Below are 22502 nucleotides of genomic sequence, written 5' to 3'. Positions count from 1 at the left end.
CGGAGGCTCTGAAATCCACACAGGGAGTTATTTTCTATCTATTTGACTTTTTTATTGAAATTAGGCTTAAAAGGGACTTAGGGGGACTAAGGGCAGGCACCAGTGGCAGTTTTTATAAAAAAATCATCAGGAGACATCCTACATGTAGGATTTCTCAAGGCCATTTCTGGGCACAAAACCCAACATCTCTCATCACACACATTTTCTGAATAGCCTTTACATGCTAGCCACCAAGTTTCATCACATTTGGACCAAAATTGACCTCATATGCATGAAAAAAACGCAAAGTCATGGCATAGAGGCAATAATGGGCCATAGACCTACCAAAACTCGTCCAAACCACATGAAACTTGCACAACACATTCATGAGCACATAGCCAACCAATCTGTGTGGTTACTTGCAAAAAATGATGAAGTAGACATCTTACGCGTAGGATGTCTATTTGACATTTTTGGCCTACAGAGGGTGTTTTCCAATTCCAGGTCTTTTTATATCACTTCAAGAGCTCATATACCAAGTTTGAAGCCATTCTAATCATTTTTTACTCCCAACACCTTCAAAATACACTTTTTGAGCCCAAAAAAACTACACAGGGTCTTACCAACATCAATTCTTGTCCAAATCAAAATCCAAGAGCATGGCCATGTTCCGCATGCCAAGGACTACCCATAGAAAAAATCTCAAGCCATTTTGATGAAATAGACATCCTAAGCGTAGAATGTCTCAAGCATGTTTTTGACCTTCTGTGCAAAGAATGACATCATGGGAGCCATTACCATGGTGCAAAGATCCCATATATCAATTTTCAACCCATTTGGAGATCATTTGCTACCTATTGTGGACTTTCTATCCAATTTGTGATCCTAAAGCCTGAATCTGCCCAAAAATCCACTTTTTAATGCCCAAATCCAAATCCAATCACATAGCCATGTTGTACAGGCCAAGGACCACTAGCATGTCAAGTATCACCAAAATCTGATGAAAAAGACATCCTACGCGTAGGATGTCTAGATGATAAATTTTTGCCAGAATTGTAATGTGAGTACATGCATAGTTTCACAAGTTCCTTTTAAGTTTTATTTTCAATTTTCAAGTCATTTGGATAGTTAAAACTGAGTTTCTCAGCTGATATGGAAAAAACGCTAACTTCGGACTACTGAGTGTAACAAGATCTATGGCAGCCGCAAAGTCACCGGCAAAGAAGAAAAGGATGACCATAAAGGATTATTTGGAAGAAGTAGAGCCCTTCGTCATACCAGAAGGAGCTCTAAAGCCAACCAGCACGTGGATCCAAGAAGACTTGCTAGAGTCCAATGATCTAAAGATCTACCAAGGCGTATTCAAAGACACCGAAGGAAATGTGATAGAGCTACCAATGCTATCTGGAGAATATTGATCTCCACAATTATTTTGAAGCTGTGCCGGCAGGTATTGACATAAAAAGAGTATGGGAATTTGTGACGACAATCAAGGAAGATGGAGTGGCACGAGTTATGGATCTACAGGGCAAGCCAGGCACGGAGAGAGTGATGGCAGCTACACTAGACCTCTCCAACAAAGGGGATAGTGTAACCAAAAGAAGAGACGAAGTAAAGGTGTACATAGAAAAGAAACACAACTACACCTTTGAAGACATTGCCAACCCTAAAGTGGCAATCATGAGTCAGTTGTACAATCAGTACTTCCATATGTGTACAAGTGGCCACAAAAACACAGAATGCAGCCTGGAGCAATTTCCACAACATTCACCTGGGCAATGCAGAAAAGCAAGCCAAAGGTAATCAATTATGCAGCTTATATACATGACAACCTGGTGAAGATGGGAAACAAGAATTCCACATACATTGTGCCGGGTGAGCTAATCACTAAAGTGATTTATGGGGCCTTGCACGCCAAGGGAAGATGGCTTGACCCTCCATCACAGAACGACTATGGCTACGGCTCAAGGAAGATAAGGAGGAGAAACAGCCCAAAGCACCAAGGGTGGCAACACGTTTGAAACTTCGGCTAGAGACTGTGCAAGAAGATCAGCCAGAGCTAAAGAAGGGAAAGAAGAAATCTATCCAAGTGCCTGTAAAAGAGACGAAATCACAGAAGGCGGCACGGCTAGAGCGGCTCATGGAAAGTTTCAGAGCCGAAAGAGCCCTCAAAGGAGATTTGAATGAGCTATGAAAGCCTTCTCTAGAAGCAATGTCGGGATCATCCTGAAGGGTGCACAAAGACAGATTTGACGACTATATTAAGAATTTTGAGATTCTGGATGCCACAGCGGAAAATATCCCACATGTACCATTTACGGAAGTAGAAGTGGAGCAAGTCCGACGGCAACTGCTAGAGGAGCAGGAAGGCCAAGAGAGAAAGAGAGGAAGACAAAGGCGGATAGGGATTTCAAGAAAAAGCCTACAAATCCACCGTCCAGCCCTGAGTTAAGCCCACCGCGCTCACCACCTCCTCGTAGCCCTCCACAGACTCAACAGAAAGAGGAGCAAGACAAACCTGAAGATCAAGAAGAGTCAAAGCAAGAACAGAGCCAAGAGCAAGAACTAAAAGAAGAAGCTAAGCCTAAAAGTGAGCGGCCAGAGCCAAATGAAGCAAGGTATATCGCATTTCTAGACCTACTAGCTACCGGATATTCAAAAGAAGAGGCTACCACAGTCGCATTTGAATTGGCAAGCACGGGGCCCAAAGAGCACATGCAGAGCCTGCGATTAGTGGAGCTAAAGGAGATGGCCACTGATACAGTGGATCTGCACCCGCCCACCAATGATTGGGATGTGGTGATGACCAAGCTAACCGGGCTAAGAGCACAATCAATGGCCTCAGAAAGTGAAATGGCAACTCTCAAAGACACTAAAGTGGATCTGCACCCGCCCACCAATGATTGGGATGTGGTGATGACCAAGCTAACCGGGCTAAGAGCACAATCAATGGCCTCAGAAAGTGAAATGGCAACTCTCAAAGACACTGAAGTGCAAATCAAGCTTGAAGTCGACACTTTACAAAAACAAATCCAAAGGCAGATAGAGAGAGAGACAGAGCTGCAAGCCAGTCTGGCAAAGGCATTGCAAAGATGCCAGGAGATGGAAAGAGAGAATCAAGAGGCAGCTCAAAGACTGCAAGGAGCCGAAGAGGAATATAGAAAACTCAGCAAGTCATTGACAGATGCAGAGAGGGAAAGGGATAACTCAACCCTACAACTTGTTGAGGAGTCCAAGGAAGTGGAGGCCATGCAGAATGCCAAAGAGAAGGCAGAAATCGAGCAGCAGGCTAGCCAGGATGAGGTCCTTGAGCTCAAGGACCAGCTTAAAGTTAAAGATCAAACCATCCAATGGCTAGGGGCATCTCCAGCCAGAGTCAGAGCTACTAGCTCGACACACACCACTTCAGAGAGCCAAATTTATGAAGAGCAAATGAAAGAGCTCCAGAAAGAGTTGACCTTAGAGAATAAGCAAAGGCTGATGATGGCAGAAGGGTCAGTGGTCTTGCAAACACGCATGGAAGAAGAGCACAAGGCAATGCAAGATGAGCTAGAAAACATCAAGAGAAAGCTCGAGGAGGCGGAGAAGATAAATGCCAATTTGAATGACCTCCTCGTGAACATGGGAGAACAAGCTGAAGAAGAGAAACAGACATTCCAAACGCAGATAGAAGAGCTGAGAGGCCAGCAGGCAGAAGAGCAGGCAAGCACAGGGCCAGCAGCCATGGAAGGCATAGACCTAGAGAATGTGGCAGATCCTGTGGACACACCTATGCAAGAGGAAATCCTTGTAGGACCCTCTCAAGAGCCACAAGATCTGACACAAGAAGAGTAAGAGAAGCTGTGCAAGGCCATAGAAGCAGAATTCAGAGAAACGGCCAAAGAAGCTTTGGAATGGGAGCAGAGGGTTTTTAAATCCATGACCGTTCAGAAGATAGACGCCAGCAACTTTTGGCGTGAATGGCTACAGCCCTCTCTCCCATATCCTTTGCTAAAGTACAAAGATGCCACGATCAACAAAAGAATTAGAGAAGAGCCAACAGTGCCACTGTACACATCAGATATCTCCAATCCTGAAGGGGTAAAGTTGACAGTCGACTCCCAGCCCAGGTGGAGAAAGGCATGGCTGACGAAGTATCCATAGTACCTAATCCGTTTGGTAGAGGCACCCAAAGTCATCATTTCTGCCCTCTACCAAGGATGCGGACGTGGAAGGCCCAGGAGCTCCTACAAAGAAGCCAACCTACTTGGCTAAACTATCTGAAGCTGCCATGCTTGAAGGGAGGCGAGAGAATCAATGTTCAATGCATGGTAAAAACCCTAACGGGCGCCATCAAATTGTTCACTGGCTCGCCTGACCTATCTTGCATTATGATGAGGAAGATTTGCAAAACCCTTTTGGTAGTCTTTGAGACGTTCAAACCGGGCCAAGCGACAGACAATATCTTCTTCTTTCAAGATACTTATAGATGTGCATATGATCTATCTGGTCAGCCTTCCAAGGAGTTGATACATGCACTGTATCAAAGGATCATGTTTTTTCCATCCTATCACCTCCAGGCCTTTGAAGAAGCTTTCTACACCGGCTTCTTCTCCATCAACACCGACATATTCGGCCCAACACTTTTGGCTCAACATGCAAGATACGAGTCGCTGCTCAAGATGCGAGAAACCCTAAGATAAAGAAGCAGCTCAACAGCCATGTCGGGGATGACATGAGCAAGAAGGGGGGGAGTGTTAGAGGCTAGACACACACTACGGAAATTGACTGCTCGGCAGATTATTAATTTTTGTAATTGTTCATTTATTGAGAAAACCCGACATTTCACCTTGTAAATTTCGGGGCTTACAGAAGTTTCTAGATTGTATCCCAGTTTTGACATTTAGATTGAGTAGATGGTTAAGATGGAACATTAGGATTTGAGAATTGTAAGGTATTTATACCACTTTTTGACCTTAATGAAAGGACCTTTGTCATTTTAGAAAAGTTGGAAGTCTGTGAGTGAGCGTACTGTGTACGAGAGAGAGTGAGAGCTTCATCTCGATGCTACACGCGTATCGGTGGTCGGAATCGAGTGCGAAGAAGTGCAGCGTGTTGCCCCCGATGAGAGCTACGCACCGATACCTACATTGCACGCATACGGTCCTGTTTTGCGAGCTCCATCTACGAGCTTCTTCTGGTGATTCGGTAAGCATATGTTGTCCGATTTTGTATTGCAGCATATCCATGCGTTTGCATTGAGTAGAGCTACACATTAGGTATTTTAGATTTCGAAAAAGAAGACCTGCAAATTTTGACTAGACATCCTACGTGATTTTGCATGAGGTGTTTTGGGTTGGAATTTTGGGTTCATAGACCTTAGGGAGAGCGACCTATTGGTATTAGTAGGGTCTCCTTCAAGTTCTCTGGTGTTTCGAGATTGTTTGATGGGCGTTCGGCTCTAGAAAGCGTTGTAGGAAGTTTCCTCTTATGCACTCTTGAAGGCTATGACTTCGACATTGGGTGGTGACCTCTGTAGGAATTAGTTAGGAGTCGGTCGAGTGTAGGTTCACACCCTATACTTGCTTCCACGCGCCTGCGGGTCGAGCTTCGTCCTTAGCTGACAAATCTTGTTAGGTGAGTTTTTGTTGTGCTAACGTCCGTCGCGGCGTATCCGTCCAACACTGATCTATAGAGGGACCTTTGTTGTTAGTGCCGGGCATGTTCCCCCATTCCTCCTCTCCAACGTTGTTGGATGCATTTCTGACACCCCGTTTTTTGTAAATTTGTATATATGGACATGATGCCCGATGTAAAAAGTGTCTGTGGGATTTATTTTCGTAGGGTTTTTATGTTTCTTTAGCAAGCACATGTACATTCACTACAAGTCGCTAGTCTAGTGACAATTGTCAGACTACTTTAAGTGCCCATGAATGAGTTTTTCGAAGGGAGACATATACATACTTAAATACACGTACAAAGTGAAAAAAGTTCAGGAAAATGGGATTTTTTTTCTGGATTTTAGTCGTTGGGACTCCTTCATGCTCTCTCTGTTCTATTTTTATCCCTCGACTAGCTCTCTCTACACCTAGTCTTGCTATTAAAGCATCCTGTTTGCGTTGATGTTGCACATAGTTTTGCATGGGTTTGATTTGAATAATTTCATCTCTTTTGTTTCAGATTTTGAAGAGATTTTTTGAAGCTTGAAATCATTTTTTTTGGAGTTGGGGTTTTGGAGTTATGGTCTGTTCTTTGCAGCCTACAATGTATGGTAGCTTTGGGACAAAACTATGTAGGTTGAATTGTGGAATCCCATATGTCTTGTGGGTGATGTATTCTTTGAAGGGGAAGTTATAAAGTGGTGTTTTATGAAGGGGAGATATTTTTTTTAAGAGCATTGGTAGGTGAAGTCCCTAATTCCCTGCCTAAACAGATTTCTTCCTTCTTTGTGCATTGCTTCTTGGGTGGGCGACGGTCAGTAAATTCCCAACGGGACTACTCTTGTTGGATTTTTGGTGTTTCAAAGGGGTTTCACAAAGCTTTTGGTGTTCTTATAGTGCTCTTTCAATGCTCTTGGGTGACATTGCTATAGAGGTGTTCCAATTTTCTTGTTTCTCAACAGTGTTTTGGTGCCCCCATAAGGGAATTGCTTCAAGTTACCTTCAATTTATAGGTTTTGGAAGACATGGCGTTTAGTTTTTTGGAGTTTAGTGGAAAATCAAATGAAAGGGACAAATTTTTCATTGTGAGAGAATGGAGTTTGCTTGCCTTCTTACTGACAAGCAAGACCCAGCATTGGTGCTACCAATCTTCTACTTCTGTTTGAATGGAGATGCTAGGGATGGTTGCAAGGCTACAAAAAGGAGCTACAATCATCCCAACCTCCTCAAGTTATGACTTATGAAATGGTAAGACATGCTTTTCTTACACACTTTCAATAGGTGAAAGACCCACAGAAGGTATGGCAGTCTATTCAAGGCTTGGTACAGGGTGAAGGCTAGACCATAGAAGACTGTGTGAAGGCATTCAATGCATTATGGACAAACTGGTGTACACCTTTGGGGGCTGAAATTCCTCCATCCGTGTTGAATAAGGATAAGTTTCTTGCAAGTTTGAGGAGCAGTTTACGCTTGAAGGTAGAGCTTAAGCATCCAAGGACCTTTGAGGAGGCAGTTGAAATTGCAAAGAATAAAGAGCGGAAAGAAGAGCGTCTTCATCAACTTGGAATCAATGTCGCGCCAATGGTTGAAGTGAAAGTTGTAGAGAAACCAAGGGTCCTCATCAAGGAGCTGGGTTATGATTAACAAGATTCTCATGATGTGAATGCTTTTGCTAGGAGATGCAAGAGGTTGTAGGTCTTATGAAGAATCTTAGTGTGCATATGATGGGAAATGGAAGAGGTCAAAGTTATGGATATGGACGTGGATATGGAAGCAATAAGGGGTTTACAGGTAGTAGAGGAAGAGGCATGGCTAGAAGAGGGGATATGTTTCAATGTTACAATTGTGGTGAATGGGGTCCTAAAAGTCCTCAAATTGACAGACAAAGAGACTGGGTGGTGACATGTTTCCTATTCCTTCACAAATTTCCTTCTCAAGCTCAAGATTATGGTATTGAGAAGTGGTTTGATAGCTGAAGAGAAGGGCAAAACAAAGTGGTAAGCATAATTTGTTTGGAGAAGAAAGAGGATGATTTGGGAGCTATGGTCATGCCTATAGGTAAGAGGGGTACAAGAGATCATGACATGAATGATGCAAGTCCCAACCATAAAAGAGGGAATTAGGTTGAAATAGGTAGAGATAAAGAGAAAAAGAAGAGAAAATCCAAGCAACATTACAATGCATCCGAATTTCCTTTGGGAGAATGGCAACAAATTATAGTTTAAGGCTTGATTTGGTGGGTAGAAAGGCTGATGTTACTTTTGCGCAACTCATGGAGATGTGTTCTAAGTTAAAGAGGCAATGGAAGCATGTAGTCAAACCCATGAAGGAGGAGCCTGCAAGGGGGTCAGTGAGAGTCCTATCTTTGAATGAGGTACCTAATATATGACCTACTATGGATGCATGGCATAAGAGGAAGTGCATTGGAGAGGTTTATATTGATGGAGGTGCACAGGTATGTGTTATTACTCAAGCTTGTGTATCAAAGTTGGGACTCAACATGCTGAAGAATTTAGGTTTGTTGTACAGGATTGGGGACATGGGACCATCACTCTCTACAATAGAAGGGGTGATAAGAAGAGGTTTGACATGGCTAGAAAGAAATCTTTGGATGCTGATTTTGATGAGAAAAGTGATGAAGAAGGGTACTCAGGTGAAGAAGAAGACAATGGGATGATGGAAGTGAAGTGGAAGATAGAAGCGATGGTGATCTAGATGTTTCCTCCTTGTTTCTTGAAGAAGATCATGATGAGAAACAAAGATTTCTTGGCCTTACGGAGAATGAGGATATCTCTAGTCCTTATGAGAAAATTGAAGAGCTGATGCAACCCAAAGTTCAACCTAATGTCAAACAAGAGCTGATACAAGGTATGTTGTCTCGCGACTTGACTAGTTGTGAGAAGGGTGAGTACCTACATATGATAGAACAATTTCCCCATTTATTCATCACTTCCTCTGAGTAAATTAGAGGCTTCAAGGGAGATTAAATTCACATTTCAATCAAGACAGGAGCTCAGCCCGTACACCAAAAGCCAAAAAAAATGGGACAAGCATAACTTAATGCTTTAAAGAAAGAGGTAGACAAGCTTCGCAAGGCAGGTTTCATATGTCTTGTGATATTGCAGAATGGGTGAGTCATGTTGTTATCACACCCAACAAGATGGAAAGTGGAGGATATGTGTTGATTTTAAGCCTTTAAATGCATCTATGAAGAGGGATCCATACCCTCTTCCTTTCACAGATGACATACTTGATTCTATTGCAAGGCATGAGAGGTATAGTGTATGTGATGGATTCTCTCGATATTTTCAGCTCACCTTGGCTTTAGAAGATCAAAAGAAGACCACATTTATCACACCATGGGGATGCTTTTGTTTTTGTGTGCTTCCTTTTGGTCTTGTGAATGGTTGTGCATGGTACCAAAAGCGCGTCAATAAGGTGTTCTCACTTTCTTGGCAAGTTTGTGAAGGATCTTATTGATGACTTTTGAGTTTATAGCTCTAGAAAGGATCACTGTGCAAATCTTGAAATGGCACTGAAGCAATATGACAAAAAAGAGTGAATTGTTTGGGACATATGATCTCAGAGAATGGGATTGAAGCAGATCCTGACAAAGTGAAGGCTTTGGTGCTCCTCCCATCATCTAAAGATACAAAGCAACTTGCTACTTCTGTTCAAAAGGTGGAGTATATGTCAAGGTTTATTCCCTTGTCCTCTCAACTTCTTTATCCTCTACAACAAGTATCAAGATTGGATCCTCTACAATGGACAAATGAATGTGAAGAGGTTTTTTAAGGTATCAAAGAGGTTCTTGTTTCTCTTCCTGCTATGCAAGCTCCAAATTGGGATAAGGAGTTTTATGTGAATCCATCAGTAGGTGAGGATGCTATAGGAGGTATGCTTCTTCAAAGAGGTAACAACTCCCACTACATAAAGCCTATATATTGTGCTAGCAGGGTGAAGCTAGAGGTGGAAAGAGGCTATATTGAGGTAGAGCTCATCATGGTGAGTGTGATTTATGCATGTAGACGATTGAGGCTACCTTCTCACTAAACCATTCACATTCCTCACTACCTACATGCTTCTACCTCAACTGGTGAATAGCCCTACTTTGTCAAAGAGGCTCATGAAGTGGGTTGTGACTTACATGAATTCCAATTCTCTTTTCTTTTTGAGGAGAGTACAAGGTCTACATTGGTTGATTTGCTTACTTATAAGGAAAGCCCTCTTCTTCTTAAGGAGGACACGGTGAAGAAGTTGTTGGAGCTATATATGGCTCAGTCTACTCAACTTGGACTCACCTATATATTTGTATCTTGTCCTCAATATGAATTAGTCTTCGCGAGCGTACATGGTGCATCTCTTTTCTCGTCTCTCTCTTTCTCTCTGCATCTCAACATGGTATCAGAGTGGTAAAACAATCACATGACGATTCAATTCATGGTGACAAAATAGAGTATGTGTATGTGATTTGCATGTAAGATTCAAAATTGCTACAAATCTTATTTTTTAGGATTGATTCTTGTTAATTGTGGTTGTTTTGTGTTAAGAATAATATGATTAGTGTTTTGTGTGGCTTTTATTGCTAATCTATATAATGAATCGCTAGTTACATTTTCTTGTTGATTTGTCTTAAAGTTTTGATACCCGGAACTTTGTCTCGATTTTTGGGGGTCTTCTGCTCAAAATTTGGAGAAATAGAAAAAGTACAATGGAACATAGTGCAATGGAACTTTTCATACAAAACTTGTTCGTCTCCTCAAGCTCTTCAATTTGAGTTCTAGATTTGTATCAATCGGAGTTCGCAGCAGAAAATTATGCTATTTTTACTACAATCGAGCTTGACGCACGTTTCGTCTCATGAATCTTCGTGAAGCATCCGTGATCGTGTTTCTAATTCTGGAATCAACTTATTTTGAGCAAATCTAGCCTTTCGCTATTCATATTGCGACCGTCAATCGTGAGTCTCACATCACTCTATTTTGGGAACTCTTTTATTATTAACGTCTCCTTTTTCCTGCTTTTTTGGGTGACGTCGCTCACATATTTTGACGTTTATTGAGCATCCTTCTTGCATTTATCATTGACGAAACATAGGAATTATATTCCTATCGTTCTTTATTGCAACCTTCACCATATATGGTGTACAGATTCTGTGATCTTATCTTATACGTCTTCTCACAACCAGATATGGCTATGACTATTCTCATCAACGGTTTTCCTTCAGGCCAACGTTCTGTTCCTCCTATCCAAGACCAAGGATTTCCAAGTTGGAAAGAAAATATGTTGTTAATTATTGAAGGCAATGAACTCTCTGATATTATCCTTGGAAATCGTGTATGTTCACTTCAACTTGGTTATATGGATCATGACAATGTGCTTATCATTGAAGGACCTGTATTTGAAGATTGGCATGTTGCGTATACAGATTGGCAATGGCATGATAAAGCAGCTCATCGATATATTCTTTTGGCTCTTAATGATTCAATTTTGCTTGATGTGTATGAAATACCTACTTCCAACGACGTATTGAAGTATCTTATTGCAAACTTTCAGAAGAAATATGTTACAGAAATACTTTATTTGAGAAATTTGCTTAACAAGTTACAATATGAAGTTGGTACTACCATGATGGGACATAATGAGTCTTTCAAATCCATTATTAATAAACTTGTTGTTGTCGATGCCATACTGTTCCACAAAAACAACTAATTACACTTATCCTTGACACGGTGAAGGACTCTTCTTATGATAACATTGCTACCATTCCTTCTAATAAAGATGGTCTCGATTTCAACCAAGCTTGCATGTCTTTAATTGAATACTCTCAACGTCAAGAACAACGTAATGCTGGTCATAATACAGCTATGATTTCGCAAGAGGAGAATGAGTCACAATAGATGGAACGTGCTTTTTATTCTCGAAGGCATCCATTTCAACGAGAAAACCGCAGAGGTGGCCACCACGATAATATTTTCTCTCATCTCAAATTCCCTAATAAGCAATGTTCTTATTGCAACAAAAATGTCCATACTGAGATGATTGTTGGGCATATCAATATGATGAAGAACATAATATTAAAAAACAAACCAAAGAATCCACAACTAGATATCCGAGCAGAGTTCTATGATTTGCTTCCCAGGAACACAAATATCCTTGCAAATTTTGCACTACAGATAAGTTTTGTCTAATTCTGTCTACTCCATTAAATTTTTTTCTTTAATCTCTCTTTGATTCTGGCAAAATGTTCGAAGATTTTAGCTTTAATCTTTTATTAATTTGTGATTAGTATTAGAGATTCAATTAGATAGCAGAAGTAACAATAATTTATTTGATAAGCACATCAAATAAATATATCGATAAAAGTAGTTAACATAATAGTAGCATACATACACTAACTTAGATCAAATAAAAGAGGAGACGAAGTAGAAGTAGTTGGAGTTTTCAACGAACGGTGTCATGCCATGGCATGTGCATAATGTGAAAATACGAAGATCTACCTCACTCTTAATGTTTATGATGTGTGGGACCAAATGCTACAATGTACATAGTGTGATATATGCAAAAACGGATGCCACGGTTGTAGCGTGTACATACCTTGCCGGGCAGGCAAGGCCGGGGACGTGGCACCATCTCATGGTTTTAACACATTAAATCATGCCTAATTTTCTTTAGGAGTGTACAAATGTCAAGTGTTTCGAAGTGGCACGCTCGTTTTGCCTAGAAAATTCAGGTAATCTTAGCCAAAAATAGCAAGTTTCGTACGTGGGCGTAAAAGACATATCCAAAGTGCTTACCAAGTGCAAAAATGAGGTTCAACATGAAATTTGAGCCCAATGGTATTTATCCACAAATTTAGGGATTTTTCCCAACTCGTTTGGGCTTTTTACAGACAAAAAGGGTCATTTTTGGGCTAAAAATGTCCTTAGCATGGTCAAAAATAACCTAAAAATAGCTCAAACTGCCACATAAAAAATGGTTCTGTTGTTACCTAACTTGTGAGGTAAGTTTTAGAGCCAAGAATGAGCTCATTTGGGCATATGAGCAAGGAGATACAACCATTCCTTTACAGGGTGGTAGTGCAGTCCCGTGCTGCTTCCACTACATGGTTGAGGCTGTGGGGCCTCCAATTAGAGTTTCCCCTCCTCAAATAACTACTTGGGCTTCTCCAATGAAGTATTGAAGCTTCCATGAAATGGTCATGACAAAGAATCAAAGCGTAAATTTAGGGTTTTTAACAGGTCGAATGAGAATTGCATCTGTGCAATTGGGAGCTGGGAGCGAGGCTACACCTAATCTTCATCCTTTTCAAAGTGGAGTTTTCATGGATGGAGTTTTGTTCTTTCTTAGTGTGTTTTTAGCTTCAAATCATCTATGCCTTGCTTGATTTTGCTATGAATCCTCACATCAGAGGCCTGGCGCTTTCCTAGTCGCACTGCGCAATTCTTGACACATTTTTGGTGAACCCAAAGCGAAGTAGTCTAGGGTGAGGGCTCAAAATCTTCATTGAAGGTCTCAAAATAAAGGTTTAAAGATATGGAGAAACGAGATCAATAGGGGCTCGGTTTGATCCAGTCACAATGCAAATGTTTCAAGCTTTTGCAGTGTTTATGCAGCAGCAGCAAGCTGCAGAAAGGAGGGAGCTTTCATCAACCAAAGCGCTTCAATCTGTGGTGAAGAAAATTGACCAATTTATAGGTAAAGATGTAACAAATTGTCTTTGTGGATATGTAAAGGAGATGGAGCGCTTCATCGAGTGCTCGAAGCAGAGATGGTGCAAAGTTTTGAACTTGCTGTGGTTCTCGAGATCAGAGAGCATGTAGGGGAATTAGAAATGAGCATGGGGCAACTTGGGAAGCATTCAAATTATCCTTGAAGGAAGAGTATTTCATGGAGGACTCCAAAATGGTAACAAAGAGGACTTTTTTAGAGTGGGTAGTTAGGCCAAAAGAAGGGATTTTGCCTACCAAATTGCTAAGGGAATTTGAATGCCGATATGATCAATAGTCAAGGACTGAAAAGGCTACACCAAACTCAGAGAAGACAGAGTTATTTTTGCAGGCCGTAGGTAAAGAGATTCAAGAGAAATTAGAGCTATTACTTGAGGATAAGGATGCAAAACAGGGTTTGAAGACTAACTGGAATGATCTTGAAGATGCAATTTCACTTCTAGCTAAGCGACAACGACGGAGAGACAAGATGATAGCTAGCCCTACTCAATCCCGAAGCATTCTTGAGAGTCCCATAAAGCCTGTTATTGTGGTTCCAAAGAGTGACAAGTCCATTCTAAATGATATTGTCAAGGGAATGCAAGAGCTAAAGCTCAAGCTTACAAGGCTAGAAGAAAAGGGCAACCATTGGGTCAATCTACAAGGCAACGACCTCAAACTAGAGAAGGCTTTGTCAATAGATGCATATGGTGTGATAGTATTGACCATGCAAAGAGGGATTGTGAAAGTTTTAAAGATGCTTTGACAAAGGAGCTTGTTTTTTTAAAGATGGAAAAATCCACTTAAGTGAAATAGGTAAGCTCTTGGGGACAAACTTTGGCAAAGGTCGGGATGAAGAAACTAGTTGAGGACATGGCTACTAGCCATGCCCTCTCAATGGTTGAGATAGCCGCCTATGGGTTGAAGTGGATTCTATTAAGAAAAAGGGATCAATCAAGGTTGAAGAAGAGGAATCTAATGGTATTAAAGCGCTATGGCCATGCGCTATAGAATCTGGTATGAAGGGTAAAATGACTACAGAGGTTTTACATGAAGCTGGAGACTGCATTCGGCTAGAAACAGGTTGGAACGACCCTATAGATTCTTTGTTAGTGCATGCGTACATTGCCAAATTTCAAGCGAATGAGGCCATTGTCAAAGAGAAACCTAGGCACAAGAATGGGGATGAAGGGCCTTCAAAGGGGGCCACGAGGAGTGGAGGTAGAAATGACACAGTGCCTCCTAGATCTCCTTCCTCGCAACAGATGCATGTCCCTATGCAGGAAGCCTCTAGAGAAAAGAAGAAAGAAGCAATGAATGCTAAAGCAAAGGGTCCGGCCTACAAGCTCCAATCCGACATAGAGGCAGTGAGAGATCTCAAAAAGGTTTTGGAAGAGAGGATTTTGAACAGCAAGGTGTAATTTACCTTGGGTGAAGTCTTGGAATAGCAAAGAGGGAGTTCCATAAGAGATATTTGACAGCATAAAGAGGAGACGGACGTCTCTTACTGAATCTATCCATGTACAAGGTGAAGAAGATACTTTAAATGCATAGGGTGTACAGGTCTATGGTTAACAAGGTGAAAAAACTATTGTTGGATGCTACAAGTCTAGGGGAGGAGTAAAACACATTCACTTCTTGGATGATGAAGATGAAGTTGAGACCACTCACAAGAGTTTCTACTTGGAGAGTCACTGGGCAAGAGCAACTACAGAGAACCTGGTAAAAGTGGGAGACTTAGAAGAGCCATACCTTACGCTGATAGATCATGGGTCAGAAATTAACCTCATTCAAAGAGTCTTCATCAAAAAGGAAACTGGCCAATTGATATAAATCATGGATGGATGATTCGTGCAGCGAACAACTCATCAAGGGAGCTATATGGATCTTGTCCAAATGTTAAGGTGACTATAGGAGATGTGAAAGATGACCATAATTTCTTTGTGCAAGCAGGAGATGTCTCCATACCCTCTTATCCTTGGGTAGCCATACATCACTGCTACTCACATGGAAACCAAGGTGATGGATGATGGGTCAGCTTATACAAGGATTAAGAGCAGGGATGGGAAGCGTGTAGTACAGTTCCTTACTGTTTGTGTGGACCATGAAAGGAACCGTGAAAGTCTTAGAGAGCAACCCTTGCCAAAAACAAACAAAGAATTCAAGGACTACAGGGATATGAGGGGTTTTGGACATCTACCATTGTAGAGCAGGATTGCAGTGGTACAAGAAGAGAAAGGTTTGTGCTGATGTATATGCAAAGGAAACATTTTCTACAGGTTTTGTAGGATTATCAGACTATGGATCTATTGCTTTTACAGAGTGTGAGGACATAAAGCGGGGTGAACGACAACATGTAAATAGTGTACAAAGAGGTTTGAAGATGAATGGTTTGCTAGACGATGATGAATGCATTGCAAGTGTGTCTGATGAGTGTTCGTTTGTGGATACTATGCAAGATTTGGAGTCTTTAGTGGATTGCAATTTGCGTATGGAAAGTGAGGTCGTGAAAGTATGCTCAATAGAAATGTACAAGGTCATTCAGGATTTCAAAAATGCTCAAGGAGTTGATGTACGAGTGGAGATTAAGTATAAGTCCGTGGCAAAGAAAGTGAAACCAGTGGAATTACCTCTACCAAAAGATTGCACAAATAAGATGGAACAAGCTGATTTGTAACCTAGCCTTCATGACCCAAACAATATTGGACACAAGTTCACACAGGATTCTTTGAAGGAGTTAAAGATTGGTTGCGAGGACAGTTTGACAAAAGATGAAAAGATATGCTTTGAAGACATGCTTGCCAAACACGGAAAAGCTAAAGCTTTTGCATTTGAGCTGCATGAGATAGGGTGTGTTGATCCATACATTGTTGCTCCTATGGTGATCTTCACTATCCTCATGTACCTTGGAACTTGAGGCCTATTCCGGTTCCAAAGGCCCATTTGCCAAAACTCATTGAATTGCTTAATGAAAAGATCAAGATGGGTATCTCGGAGCCTTCTTGTGCTCCATATTCAAACAGTTGTTACACAATTCCGAAGAAAAATGGTTCTTTACGCTTTATCCAAGATATGCGACCTGTAAACAAGGTGACAATAAAAAATGTGTGTACAGGGCCAGTTGTAGATGAATTTGCAGAGGCATTTGTAGGAAGTGAAATATTTTCTATGGGAGATTTGTACTCTGGGTATGATCAGTTCCAACTAGCAATGGAAAGCAGGGCCTAACTACCATGAGGACACATTTGGGCCTGGTAAGGGTGTGCACCTTACCTCAGGGAGTAACTAATTCAGTTGCACATATGATGAATGGTATGAACAAAGTCCTACGTGACTTCATACCTCAAACTACTACGCCTTTCCTTGATGATGTGCCAATCAAAGGATGTGATGTAAGTGATATAGATGTGACTCTGGACTAGAGGGGGTGCCGCAAGTATGTGGCAAACCATATTAATGATTGTGATGAGATGTTGTCAAGATTGGAAGAGGTGAACCTTACCTTGTCTAGCCAAAAGTCATTGTTTGGTGTGAATGAAGTTCTTATTGTGGGACATATGTGCGGGCCATATGGTAGAAGGCCTTGTCCTGCAAAGATTGATGTAATTTAGAGATTGAAAGAGAAATGTATAAATGTCATTGAGGTTCAAAGGTTCTTGTGGGTGCATGCGTGTTTTATGTTATCTGATTCCGCATTATGCACATGTAGTAGAGCCTTTGTATCAACTTTTGAGAAAGAACCAAAAGTTTCAATGGGAAGAAATGCATATCCATGCCATGAGAAAATTAAAGAAGTCGCTGCTTATGTTTCTAACTTTGAGGAAAGCAAACTATGAATGTGGAAGATATGTAATTGTGACAGTCGATACTATCCCCACGGGAATTGGATGGGTGATTGGGCAAGATGATGATGATGGCAAGCGGTATGTGGTGAGGTTTGGAGCAAAAGTCCTAAGTGCTCGTCAATGCAAAAGTTTCAATGGGAAGAAATGCATACCCATGCCATGAGAAAATTAAAGAAGTCGCTGCTTATGTTTCTAACTTTGAGGAAAGCAAACTATGAATGTGGAAGATATGTAATTGTGACAGTCGATACTATCCCCACGGGAATTGGATGGGCGATTGGGCAAGATGATGATGATGGCAAGCGGTATGTGGTGGGGTTTGGAGCAAAAGTCCTAAGTGCTCGTCAATGCAACTATCCACAGGTAAAAAGAGAGTTATGGGGAGTAGTCACAGCTTTGAAATGTGACAAAGAGTGTTTGATAGGAGCAAATGTAATAGTGGAGACTGATTGTCTACCCCTTCTTGGAATGATCACAAGCTGCTCAACTCCTGACATTGCTATGTTTACATGGATTTCCTACATAAAGTCCTTGAATCCAGAATTTAATCATATTGCAGGGAAAGATAATCCGGTTGCGGATATGCTTTCAAGAGCAAGGTATGAAAATGAAGAATACATGGTTGTCGAGGGCGATGATGTAGGCACACAGTTCTATAGTATCTTTCATGCCAAGGGAGATCATGTTTGCCTGTCAAATGCACTTGAGTCATTTATAGAGGACCTATATCAAGGTTACTGGTTTCTCATTGGACGCTATCAGAGAACTTTGGCAAGGCAAGAAGGGTGGACTGATCAAGAGTTCAAAAGAATACGGAGAAAGGCCTATGGATACTTTTTGAAAGATGGGTACTTATGGAAGCATCCAAAACAAATAAATGGAATGCCGATGAGAGTAGTGAATGATAAGGATGCTCAAAATGAGCTTATGAAAAAATTTCATGAGAGTCTTTATGCTAGACATAGAGGTGTATGGGCCACCTTTACTAAAATGAAAGAGAGGTATATATAAAGATGTATCTCATTTTGTGGAGTCATGTGAAACCTGTCAAATGTATTCAAATGTACTTCATCGTGATGGGTTGCACCCTACTTACCCATTGGCCATGCACTATAAGTGGGTAGTAGATCTTGTTACAATGCCATTGGACTTATGGAAAATGAGATATATAGTGCTTGCACGGAAGATTTAACCAACCAAGTTCAAGGTTGTGTTCTAAGAACAAAAAGCACAGAAGGGATATGTAAGTTTCTCTTGGATGATGTAATTGGCCGTTATGGCTGTGTTGGGAAAATAACAATGGGCAGGGGTGAGTTGGATGTTGACAAAGAAAGGGAGTTTTTCTCTAGGTTGGGCATTAAACTTGCTCTCACTACTGCATATAATCCTGAGGGAAATGGTAAACCAGAGCGTGGGCATCCTCCTATCATTAAAGCTTTGGCTAAGGCCTGCAAAGGTAAAATGGAAGAGTGGCCAAGGTTATTGCATTATGCTTTATGAACTGATCGTACAACTCATAGCTCAGTTACTGGTTATATGCCTTTTGGGTTGATGTATGGTCAAAGACCTATAATGCCAACTGAGGATGTAATTCCCACATGGAATGTATTGCCTTGGGAAGATGGAATGAGTATGGAAGACCTTCTTGCTTTGTGCATACAAGAGTTAGAAAGAAGGCCCCAAGATATTGAAATTGCAGTAGCACGATTGAAAGATGCAAGGTTAAATTATAAGGACAAATTTGATAAGAGGCACAGGCTTAGACCTAAAGCTATTGAGGAAGGTGATTGGGTGTTGGTGTATGACAACGGTCTTGAAAACCAACATTCAAGAATAAGAAATCTTTCAAAAAGACGGTTTGGTCCTTATGTGGTTCAGCATGTACATGGGAATGCAACTTTTACCTTGCATGAATTAGATGGGACAAAAATGAAAACTCCCATCGTAGGGAAAATAATCAAGTTATTCAAAAGAAGATGTGATACAGATCCCATTGATTCACAGGAAAGTCAGAATGAAGGATCTGATGAAAATGTTATGGACGTGGATCTAGAACAAGAGGATGATGCGCTAGATTTTGTTGCAAGCGATGATGAAATCGACATGTATGTGGACTTAAATGAAGACTGAACTTGCTGCAAAAAGATATGTGTGGCAGATGCCGGAGGATTTATAGGTTTAGAGGGGGGTGGATGTCGTGCCATGGCATGTTCTTAATGTGAAAATAATAATATCTACCTCATTCTTAATGTTTATGATGTGTGGGACCAAATGCTACAATGTACATAGTGTAATATATGCAAAAATGGATGCCATAGTTGTAGGCATGTACATACCTTGCCGGGCAGGCGAAGCTGGGGACGTGGTACCGTTTCATGTTTTATCACATTAAATCATGCCTAATTTTCTTTAGGAATGTACAAATATCAAGTGTTTTGAAGTGGCACGCTCGTTTTGCCTAGAAAATTCAATGCGGACAATCTCGGCCAAAAATAGCAAATTTCTTGCGCAGGCGTGAAAGACATGTCCAAAGTGCTTACCAAGTGGAAAAATGAGGTTCAACAAGAAATTTAAGCCCAATGTAATTTTTCCACAAATTTAGGGATTTTTCCCAGCTTGTTTGGGATTTTTATGGACAAAAAGGACCATTTTTGGACTAAAAATAGCTCAAAATGCCACATCAACGATGGTATCGTTGTTGCCCAACTTGTGAGGGACGTTTTAGAGCAAGAATGAGCTCATTTGGACATATGATCAAGGAGATACAGTCATTCCTTTATAAGGTGCTAGTGAAGTCTCGTGCTGCTTCCACTACATGGTTTAGGCTGTGAGGCCTCCAATTAGAGTTTCCCCTCCTCAAATAAGTACTTGGGCTTCTCCAATGAAGCACTGAAGCTTCCATGAAATGGTCATGATGAAGAATTGAAGCGTAAATTTAGGGTTTTTAACAGGTCGAATGAGCACTGCATCTATGCAATTGGGAGCGAGGCTACACCTAATCTTCACACACACAACACTACAAAAAAAGGTGCCTTCGACGCAGATTTTGACGTTATACGTCAAAAAGTGCATCGAAATGTTCGTCCTTGTAAAACCGTCGAAATACGCGTCGATATCTGTGTGGAAAGGCATTGTTTTCAACGTGTATTTTGACGTCCCTATCGATGCGTATTTCAACAACCATATCAGAAAAAACATTTCTTGGGCAGAGGACAGGCAGTCTGGCCCGTGCCCGGTGAAAAGATGGACACGGCCACAGCCAGACTACCTGTCCTCTGCCCAAGAAAGCGAGAACCACCAAAATCAACCGTGCTCCCGCAGAAATTTCGACAGAGTTCCCTTCGTTTTAACATAAACTTTTCAAAAATAAACATATGTATACTCCTCCTATATGATATCTATGTAGGATCTCACATGAGATTTAAGGCAAATGAAAGAAATGAAACAAACTTTGTGCAAAACCATAACCATAACAATATTGATCAAAACCATAATGATAACCATAACCATAACCATAAAGTTAAACATAACCATAAACAAAACAATAACCACAACCATGTCTATACAAGAACAATAACCATAACCATAAACAAAACAATAACCATAACCATGTCTAAACAATAACCATAACCATGTCTATACAAAAAAGAGACACAGAGATGTGTCTGTGTCTCACAAAACATATATAGAAATCCATTGATGAGTACTCCGTGTCACAACCTGCACATAGAAGGACAAGTCACAAAATTGTTATTGATATTACTTCACATATACTTAATTAATGAAATCAACTCACACATATTAACGTCTCACCTCAATCGATCAGCGAGACTCTAAGGACTCAAAGTCTACAGGCTCTCCTGTGGCAGCAAGATCATTCAATACTTCATAAAAGCCTCTCCGATATCCATCTGTCTCCTCCTGGCATGTCGGGGCTCGATGCATTGCAAGATTCTGTGTTTATACAAAAACCAAAGTAATTAAGAATACATGATTCATCGCGTTTTAAAAAAACGCCATACCTAGGATTGGATTGTAAACTCACAAACTCATAGCGAAAGGTGTCGAAGCCTCCGCTGCCAAGATGAGATGTGCCCTTGGTCATCTGTCATACCTCCGCGGCCTGACGATGCTGTCTGAACCGCATGTCCGCTGTCTGATCATCCTCTCTGATCTGATGCCACGTCTCGTGTGAGATGTTCGAAGGCTTCGGTGAGCCGGTCCTGAAAGCCCGACGAGTTGCATCTCGACGATGTTTCACGGTGTCCCGTGCAACACCCTTGATCCACCTCCTCCGAAGCTCCTCTAAACCCGGAGCAGGCTGATACTCTCTCATGATGGTCTCCACTATATAATTGACTTTACTGCGATCCTTATGAGGCCAAGGCGTTATAATGTTGGTCAAAAACTGCAGCTTCGCGAGCTGGCAAACCTGCTGTTTCATCTCAGTCTCGACTCTATCCATGTCAACAGAACCATCTGCCCGACAGTATAGACCTTGGAGACACTAGGATCGTGCGCCCTCCAAGGTGTCCGAGGTGTACTAAGAGGTGTGTCGAGAGGTGTGCCTGGGTAGGATGGGGGTCATGAGCGAGGAGGGGTCAAAGCATCTGTGGACCCTCCTCCACAACAACCACCACCTCCACTTAACGATCACCGAGATCAGCGAGTGCACCTATGCTGCGGAGATGATGACGTACCCGCCTTTGTTGTACCCCTAGGTGTCGAAGCGGCCGTGATGGGAGATCTCGTAGGCTTCATACCCATAGGTGTCCCCCCCCATAGGCGTCGGACCCTCGGGTGTAAAGATCGGAGGCGTGGTACCCGTGCCTCTGGCTACCCAATACTGAGACGCATCTGCCATCTGACTGGGCGTCATCCGTGTGATGAAGCCCATAAATGCATCCGCACTCATAGAAGCAGGATCTGGATACTAGTCTGCCATACTAAATTCCTGCACAAAGAAAGTAAAAGAAAGCATCAGAACACCTTTGTTTAAATTAAGAAAGAGCTTAATTTGAAATCAACGTCTTCACACAAACACTTACAGGCCTCGACTAGTGAGGCATCATTGATAAGATCTTGCACCGTATCATTGTCTATCTCTAACTACAGACATAGCTCTGCCCCAACTCATTCTAGCAGATTGTCTTCATCCATTGCATCTTCATCTACAAGTGTCATATCTGCCTCGTCTGCATCATCCCTCGTATATCTGTCAGCTTCCTCTGCCATGCCTTCGTCCATCTCATTTAATGTCACAGTAGTATCTGCGTTGTCTGGCTGACTTTCCTCCAGGAGCTCTTGCCCTTCAAATACTTGTTTATTTC

The sequence above is a fragment of the Adiantum capillus-veneris genome, chromosome 30 (genome assembly GCF_014529385.1).
Source record: "Adiantum capillus-veneris isolate H3 chromosome 30, ASM1452938v2, whole genome shotgun sequence".
NCBI classification, from domain to species: Eukaryota; Viridiplantae; Streptophyta; class Polypodiopsida; order Polypodiales; family Pteridaceae; genus Adiantum; species Adiantum capillus-veneris.
This window is presented reverse-complemented; position numbering follows the sequence as displayed.